Raw genomic sequence first — 9,787 nt, 5'->3', positions numbered from 1 at the left:
CTTGTGCCTGACCAGCACATGGTGGAGTGGGTGTGAGACATTGTCCAAGATAGTTCGTAGCTTAGACAGCATCCTCCTCTCTGACACCACCATCAGAGAGTCACACTCCATTCCCACAACGTCACTGGCCTTGCGGATCAGTTTGTTGAGTCTGTTGGCGTCCGCCACCCTCAGCCTGCTGCCCCAGCACACAACAGCATAGAGGATAGCACTGGCCACCACAGACACGTGTTTATTTGCTGGAAAGCTTAAATAATAAATAAATAAATAAATAAATAAAATTATAAAAAAAAATAAAAAGGAAGAAAAAAAAGCAATTATTTTATGTAGATTTATTTATTTATTTTGCATACACAGTGCTGTGTGCTCTGACTGCGGCTTCTTTGTTCTCCAGCAGTGGCTTGTTTTTTTACACTGACCAACTTTAAAGATAACAGCCAGAGCAGTAAAGTTGGTCCTGCCGTGCTTGTGTTTATGATAAAGACACTATTCTGGCTGCATAAAGGAGAAGCCATGTGCATAAAACAAGCACTTGGAAGCATTGTCCTCGGTCAGAGCACAGCTCCCTTTGAAAAAAGGCCATAAATCTAAACCTGCGAGACTTTAATAGAGTTTTGCAAACTGCCCTGTGATAACAACTCCTCTGTTATCAAAGGAAAAGTCACCGATTGGACTTGCAAGTTACTGCGGAAGGAAAGGGACAAAGATCAGATTTTTTTTTTTACAGTTTGGACTATTTTCAAAGAAATGAATGAAGACGACTTTCAGAGGAAGATATAAAACATTATTACTTGTATACTCCAAGTCACTGTGACTTTGATCGCTGTGAAAGTTACTCCTCTGTGAACCTTATTGTCTTGCTGATTACTAGACTAAAGCCAGCTGTAATATAAATCAGGTGGGAGGAAACCTTTATTCTAAAAGTGATGCAGCTGATTTTTCTCCGTTCAGTCTTTATTACATGAAAGTATCATTAAATCACATAATTTCCCAAGCAAATAATAATAATAGTGATGTTTATATGAAGCTTTAAGGTTCGTTCTTGAACCTGGAAATACAAATGACAAAAATTCTTATCACAAGTTCCACTCACTTTTCTTTTCAAGCTCTCAGCCACATCTTGTAGCCTTCCTTACAATCTTATTTAAATGTCACTTGTGAAATGAATGATGACGATAAAAGAGCAAACTACATAAATATTTACAAATAGTGAAGAGTGATAATCTGGGCACACAAGTCTGGAGCTGGTGACATAAATGCCTTTTGAAGAACATTTGAAAAACATTCATTTGCATTTTCCCAGAAGGAGCACACAGTGACTCTGTGCAGAGAAGACGAGTGCTTTTGAAAATATGATGGAATAAATTTCCACCATCGTGTTTGGCTTCTTATCTGAAAGGCCTTCTTCCACTTCATGTGAGCCTTCAGACGGGGCTTCACCTCTTCAGCCTGTGTGAAGGAGGAAGAGGAAAGAATGTGTCACCACTGTGGCTGCGGCAACTCTCCAAACAAAATCTTCCATGGTGAATGTTACCCATTCCTGCAGGAATCCAAACAGGAACAGCCTGGCCCGGGCTGGGCAGGCAGACAGAGTGGGCCAGAAAGGAAATGAGTGAGACCAGCCTCGGGGTGCGGCGGGTTCAGTCTAATGGTGGTGCCCAGCAGTCTCCGGCCTCACTGGCATCACAAGGCAAGAAAATGTTGAACAGGCAGATTCTTAGTTTGTGATTGAAAACCTCTTGTTCTGACTCATAAACAGGGACTGACTGAAACTTCCTGTGAAGGGAAAATGCAACAACTGTAATTTATAGATGTTTTCTCGACCGCAAGGTGATGTTTGTGTACCTGCTTTGCTTTCAGTACGGTTATTAGTTTGTTTTAGTCACAGACTTGTGGTGCTGCATTGCTCTCCTCATTTTGCAAGTGTGTTTTTCCAGGTTTGGGCTTCTTATGTGCCTTTAAGAGCCTGTTTATACCTGGTATTAGCAAGCGTTATTGTGATCTGAACACAAGAGGATAGCCGAGACACATCACCATTCACACCTGTGTCTATCATGAGTCTCCAGCTGACCACTTGTGCTCAGATACTGAGATATCTTTGTCACTTACACCAGAGGGTAAAAGGCCCCTGTGCATCATTACTATGTCCTCACTCTTGCTAGCTGCTTGCTAGTCATGTCAACAGTTTGTGTCGGTATAGTTGGAGATATCGCTCTCAATAAAATCCAACATGTCTCCTTATTGGTGAACGTTCTCAGTCATCCAGGTCATGTAATCCTAAGCGCTATATCGTAGGCAACTGGACTTTCTTGAGTTTCTTGAAGACGTTTCACCTCTCATCCAAGAGGCAGAACTGATGAGGCCTTCACGTCTCCTTCCATGGGGCAAAACGATGGACAGTCATGCAACACTTTGTCCAACTTGTCATAAAATGGGCAAGTTAGTGAGGGTTGGCACACTGTCACCAAAACAACCACCAAGCCCTGCATTGATGACGTAGTCCTTGTCAGGGATGTATGAGGCCGCATTTGCTTTTACACCACAAAAGATTTGTAGTCACATGTGTCCCAGACCACTTCAGCAATTGGTTTGAGTGATCGGATCACCATGAATCTTTGTGGTCATTTACACTTGTATTTAGCGCTGTCCACTTGCAACACATTCAACAAAAGTACGTGGTTAGGTTTAGGAAAAAAGACAGCGTTTGGCTTTAGAATCTTTCGGGATGTTAACACCGCTCTCTCGGGTGAAAGTAGGTGTTTGTTGGTACCATCTCGGACTTTCGCCACCTTAACTTTGTCCTTGTCCTGCCGCGTTTCCCTGTGATGCTGCTGGGCACCGATAAACTACAGTATAATGCCAACTGGCTGCTTATCATGCCGATGTCAAAGGATGCCTTTTTTCATTGGTTTCTGACGACGCAAGTCACTGCCCAAGCGGCAGATTTCAATGACTTCAAAGTGAGACTGGGCTCCCACTTGTGATTGGATCACCCAAGATGCATGTTAATACCAGGTATAACCAGGCTCTTTGACAGGTACAGAAAAAAGATAACCAGAAACAAGGGGAAGACAGATGCAACAAAAGTCTGACTGGACTTGAACCAGAGATTTTGCAGTTCATGTTTGGCAGCCTTAACCCTAGGTCTCAGGGGTGCCCCATTTTGTGAGTCTCTTCTTTTGTATAGTACTTGTTTGTATTCATGCACATTATTATTTACACATTTATGATCTCATGTTGGTCTGTCTTTATTATTAATTTGGGAAGATGTCTCCTGTATGATCTGACAGGCCTCTTCACCTCTGCTGTCACAACTGCCTCACCTGCAAAACAAAGATTGAATTGATCTGAATACTAAACGGGATTTAGAGACATTCAGCAGTGAACTTAAGAACATCAGATGTCTGCAAAGTCAACTACACAAAGGTGGTTCAACACATAAAGAGAGGAGGCTGAGTCTGTGGAATACAACTGGTTATTGCAAATATTACAAATATTTGATCAGCTGATGTTTCAATGAGCAACAGATGCGACAGTAAATGGAACAGCTGATGCAGATCAGAAGAGATAGGTAAGATAAAGTGAAAATAAAAGCCTTCCAGCGACTGCTAACCTGTTTGTGTTTACATGCTATACATTGTTTTATTTAACTGAAGAAAAAAAATCATTAATGGCACTGTGGTAGGTGAGCAGTCTTCTACAGTATGTACATACATCCTCCATAAACACAGGAGAACAGTGCCACCTAGAGAATTTCAGAAAGTCTAACTAAACCCACATCACAGTGTTGGCCACACAGAGCTGTTTGACTGCCTGAAGCCTCAGAGGAAGTTTCCACCTTCAGACCAGACTGTATAAATAAACTAGCAGCTTCTGTTTTCTTTACAGCTGCAGAAGAAAATCTCCTCTCCAACACTCACAGTCGTCGTCAAGCTTAAAATATCTTCCAGCTATTAAATATATCAACACTGGCCCCTGATGTGGCTGCATACCATTGACTGTGAGCACTTAATGAGCTCATTATTGGTATGTGGCCAATGTTGGGGAGTAGTTAACTACATGTGGTGCAATTACCAGCTTAACTACCATTTGCAGTAGCTGGGTGGCAGTTAGCTACGATAAGTTTTTCCATACAATATGGAAAAATGCCACAGCTTCTTGGCCACTGTTGTCATTTCATTATCACTGCCTGCTATTTGACTAAAATCAGTTCTCTAACCAAGAAGTCTGTGACCTTGGATTGCCTTAAAAGTTTAACATTTTCATGATTCCACCCTAAAGTTGCACCCTATCCTCTCCCGAATAGAGCTGCATAGGTGAGAACTGGCTTGCCCTGGTTCCTAAATCAAACACATCTCCACTTTAGGTGTGGGTGGTCAGTTCAGTTGTACCTCTGTATGAGATTTCAGACTCAGACTGTGATAATCTTTCGTGTTTTTGAAACTAGTGTTACTTTGACAAGCTATTTTTTTTTTTAGTAATTAAGGTGTGTTTTAACTATGTTTCATTGTGAAGTAGGCAGTAACTTGGTAAACTATAGTTTTAGTGTAGTTTCCCCAATACTTCATGTGAGCGCTGAGATGTGGGGCCATTTTAAAAGAGCTACTCTGCTGCCATCTAGTGGCCATTTGATAGAGGCACCATGAAAGGAAGAAACTGCTTTAAAAGGACAGTGAGGAATAAAGTGAGTTGAAATAATATAAAATCAGACTTCAGTGGTCTTTGAGGCAAAATTAAGCCACTTAAGTTAATCAAGGTCTGAGCAGTGAAGATGAATGTGTCATTATACAAACACGTGTTTATTATAGCATAGGCAGATAGTAACATTTTCCATAATGGCGTTTCCGTGATTCATAATCAGGTCAGGACAGGTGGTCAGACTATCACAGGGCTGACACATGGAGACAGACAAACATTCATGCTCACACTCTCACCTACTGGCAATTAATTAGTGGCAACAGTGCCAACCACTGCACCACCGTACCTCTGTTTCCATTCAGCAAATTCAGACTCAAGCATGCCGACAAGGCCACGATCAAAAAGTGTTTGCTTTGCGTGCCACACACCTGATTTTGAGACCGGCCTCACCAGATGAAAGATGTCATCGATCATTTGTTCAAACGCTTAACAATGTCTTCATTTCCCTGACCTCTTGTGGCTGCAAAAACTCACTGATGGAGGATGTCAGGGTCGATGCTTGGATGTAAAAGTGACACCAGACACTGTGGTTTGTGTCCTGTCTCCAACAGTCAACTTAGGTTTCTTTCAACCATGACCACAAACCTGTCTTAACCTCAACGAATTCGTTTTTATGCCCTGTAACAAACCTCAGAAGTGACACAAAACATTTTGTATAGGGGTTATAGGAAATATATTGTTTTGGAAGACCATGGCGCCAACCTGTTCTGTTTTTTAGAAGTGTTGCTCACAGCTGAAACCACCAAAAGCAGTATTTTGAAAAGATACTCATTTTCTTTGTATGTTATTTTCATGCCAAAATATCCCAGAATTCAAAGTTGTAAGTTTTACTCTTCATTCTGCAGCTCCTTAAGGCTGTGCGACCCACTACAGTGTGCAAAATAAACTTTATAAACCTTTAGCTTAGGAATTAATTCACAAACTAGCATAAATCATTTATAATTAATAAGAACAAACTACTTTAGCATTTCAAGAGCGTTACAGTGTACTGTTTTAAAACCCAAAACACTCATCTGTGGTTCAGACAGAGTGATATATGTGTGAATGTCTTGATTATATATATAAGTATTATGCATCCCATTAAAGCAATTATACTCCCAGTATTAACACTTCCTGTGTATTGTGCTTTCTTAATTGAGCAGATGAATAATTCAGTCATCCTGCTCATTTTTTCAGCTCAGCTCAACATTTCCAAACACAGGTAATAAAGTAAGTTTTTACTTAGCATGCAGGAATACAGATGGTAAAAGTATGTCATACTGTATATGCACAGAAATTGGGTAAAAGATATCAGAAATAAGATGTCAGGCTGTAGCTGTGAGTGCTTTCCTTTGTGAAACACAGAAGAGAGAGAAGAAGAAACGAGAGGCTGCTACCTCTGTGCTATATTATTTTTTTATATTATTATTTTTCTAACAGAAAATGGCAGTTTAAGAATAGATTTACTGTTCCCTGAGTGTTATATAAAATTGAATGTCTTAGCTATGAGCTCCGGCACATTTTGTGTGAAGTCAGAGAGTTCAAATCTAGCTTTGACTTGTAATGTAGTGTAAATCTGAATGTACACAGAGATGCTGTTGTTGGATTAAGTGACTCTGCTACATGTTGCATTAGCATTGCATTAGAACTGTATCTCCCTCAGGCTCCTAAATGTACAAACGTACCTTCTCTTGTGAGCATGCTCAGTCAGAACAGATGAACTGTTGCTCCCCGAGTGTCGAGTGAAATCTAAGACTGCAGAAATAACTGCTGTGTGTTTTTCATCAGCGCTCTTTATCTGAAACCAAATCACTTTAGTGATGGAGTGTTTCTTGCACTTGTGGGATCGTTTCCATAGCAACCACCTAGATGTGGGAAGTCGTGACTCAGACCTGCACGCACATGCGCACTCACACCCTCCTCACACCTCATACATGATGTGAAAATGTGAATGGCACTGTTGAGTGCTGTCTCCTGTGGATTTGTGTATCCTTCCAGGTAGGAAGTGACACACAGGGGAGGATTTCCAGTCCAGTCCCATCCTGCTTCGATAAAGAAAAGAAAGAAAAATCTGTCCCAGCCCTATCCCATGACAGCTGAAAGCACGACTCTCATCCTGTAAAAATAATAGAGAAAATAACATTTATTCATATTAAAACTGCATCTTTAGGCCTATTTATAAAAACTGACGTATTGTTATTATAATTACAGTTCTGCTGACTCCAGTTGTCTTCTATTTACGTCCCGTCCCAGTCAAAGTCTCTGTCATCCCACAGAAATCCTAAAAATATGTTGATGAAAAGTCTCAACCTCTGTGCTAGAGCAGGTTTTGTGGTTCATGGGCTCCTGGCAGCACCTGGAAGTTTCTCAGTGTGTTTTCTGATTGACAAAACCTTTTAAAAAAGTAGACATTATACAGTATGTTTACTTTATGTGATCATTCTGTATCTCTGTGTGCAGTGGGGTAAGGTAGTTACAGGCAACCGGTTATACACCTAGACCAGCTACCTCATCATGTTCTCATCACATGACCAAATAGAGACTTGACATTGGATCACACCAACATACATATTACCCAGAGATCATCATTGTTGTGGCAGTTCAACTTAGGACCCGAAATGGAAACACAACCAGGAAACAGGGAATGAATAGAGGCAGTTTATTGTAGTTTGAGGAAGTGGAGCTGGAGGCTTGAATGAAATGATGGCTGAGGTGGGCAGGAAATGGTGAAGCCCAGCAGGCAGACTAGCTGAAGGCAGAGAGGGTTATGGTTGAGGCTGGCGTGGTGAACCTGAGACATGGAACAGAGTGTGAATTGATGTCAAAAAGTACAAAAAGACAAAGTGTCAAGAAACTAGTTGCCTGTACCGCAGTTGAGACTGAATGATCTGGCAGAGTCGATGTCTGAGCCGAGGTTTTACGTCTCAATTTGTTAAATGTGCTCGGAGAAGTTGAGGAGTCAAGGAGAGGACACTTTAAGAGGAGAGGGGAGCAAGGATACAGGAGTGCAGCCTTTGTGGAAGGTATTAAAAGTTTCTATAGCTGTTAATAAAGAGCAGCTGATCCAGCAGCTGTCACCATCATTAGAAATGGATGTCACTTCAATAGTCAATCCTATGATACTGTTGCAAAATCGAGGTATTTGGTCAGAAATATTGAGTATTTTATTTTGCCCATATTGCCTGCTGTTTGTAATCCGTTAGTAGTCGAGTAGTATTGACCATAAGCGGCTGCTGGTCTTTCAAACAGGGGAAGCTCACTTTAAGTTTACATCATATAATTTGTCATATTGTAGCGAGGCAGTAACTTATTAAAGGAACATTTAGTTGAACCTGTTTTTCAACCACACTCATGCCATAGAACCACAACAAAAAACACCACAAAGATTTTCGGATGGGTTTAACGGTAAAAATGAGCTATATGGCTTATATGCACTCTGTCAGAAGACTCCACTCGCTGGTGTGTATTTCCAAAGCTCTGTCAGTCACAAAGGGGTTCAGCCTTCTAGACAATTCCTCCAATCATCATGCATACACCGAGCGTCCTCTCCCGCCTACCGCTCCATTAGGTCCCAGGGAAGCTGAGCCTCCCTGGAAGTGACGATTTTGTCGCATTTATCAAATGACTGTCTCGCTTTGCTGCATGAAAAAAACCTGCTCAGCGCTGTCTCATAGGAATGTTTGGAGGTTCCGTGTCCACCGTGCTGACACGAGAATGTATGACAGGGAGGTCGCGTTTGAAAACTGGTGATAAACAGCTGATGTTTGAACATCATAGTCATGATGTTAAACGCATCCTAGCGCACATTTAATGCAGTGTAAATTCTTATTTTAATGTAAATTCAATAGTGCATATTTGACAATTTTTTCTATGAAATTTTAGGGGAAGTTCAGCCTCCCTTGTTGTCTCAGAGCAATCGCCCCTGGTATTGACTGATCACATTTGAGTGTGCTTTGGTTGCCTGCAGGTAAACAGTCCATGTTGTGAGCGAAAGAAATGTAACACACTGGCCATCATCTGATGAAAACTTAGCTTTGTATTAATTTTTCACTGCCTTCATATGCAGATATGTGTTTATAGAGATTGCTGAGATTGCACTTCAGATAATTATTCAGCTCTTTGGTCAATATCGTACCAAATCCTACATCACAAAGAAATCTTGTTTGAACAATGCATTTGCCTTCAGTACATCAAAAGTGTCAACATTCTGTCTCTGCAGCCACACATCAAACTAGAATATAGAAAAGTTCAACTCAGTGTTGTCAGGTTCATTTTAAACCAACATAAGCACATGAAACTAGAACAAGTAATACCATCTGTTCAGGTTTATATTTCATATCCAGAGAATCTTAATGTAAAGCGATGCAAAGAGAATTAAGCTGCAGCAGTTAAACTCTCAGGCTTTGAAGGTGAAATATCCATGACTTTCTATTGTCTACATCCCTTTATTGAAAAAGATTATTGATATGCATCATCAGCATTCAGTCAAATGTAATGCTTTAAATCTCCCAGATATCCATAACAAAACAAAACAAACAAAAAATGACCACAACCAGACGATGCATGCTTTAATCTAACTGACTCTCAATAACATTAACATACTTTTATCCAAAATGTCTTAATGACTTCAAACAATTGTAGCATGGCCTGAACTGGGGAGCAAACACAGTCTCAAATTCCTGCAGTGCCATGTTAAACCTATACAGCTAAACAGGGCTACCAGGAACACAGTGTAATGAAAAATGCATCATTTACACCCACAGAGTGTCTTCGCTCTTGTCTCTCTGTTCATGTGGTTTTCTGACATGAAGCCTTCTCCTTTGGGAGATGAGAAACTAGAAATACCTCGACCTCCTTGTGTCAAAGCCTCCCGCCTCCCAGGGTGAAGCTCTCTGGTGGCCCAGCTGACAGTGACAAACTGACAATGGCTGAATGCTCCACTTCACATCTCTAACCTTTTTCTGAAAATGCATCTCTCTTTTTTTTTCTCAACCCTCTGTTGAGCCAGAGAGAGAGAGGACAGAGGTTGACTGAGAGAAATAACTTTTGGCCCTCCAAGGACTTTTTACATGAAGACACATGGGTTAGTATGACTGATGTGTCACAGGTA

This window comes from Epinephelus moara, chromosome 4 (genome assembly GCF_006386435.1).
Source record: "Epinephelus moara isolate mb chromosome 4, YSFRI_EMoa_1.0, whole genome shotgun sequence".
Classification (NCBI taxonomy): Eukaryota; Metazoa; Chordata; class Actinopteri; order Perciformes; family Serranidae; genus Epinephelus; species Epinephelus moara.
The sequence above is the reverse complement of the archived record's forward strand: the minus strand, read 5'-3'. Positions refer to the sequence as shown.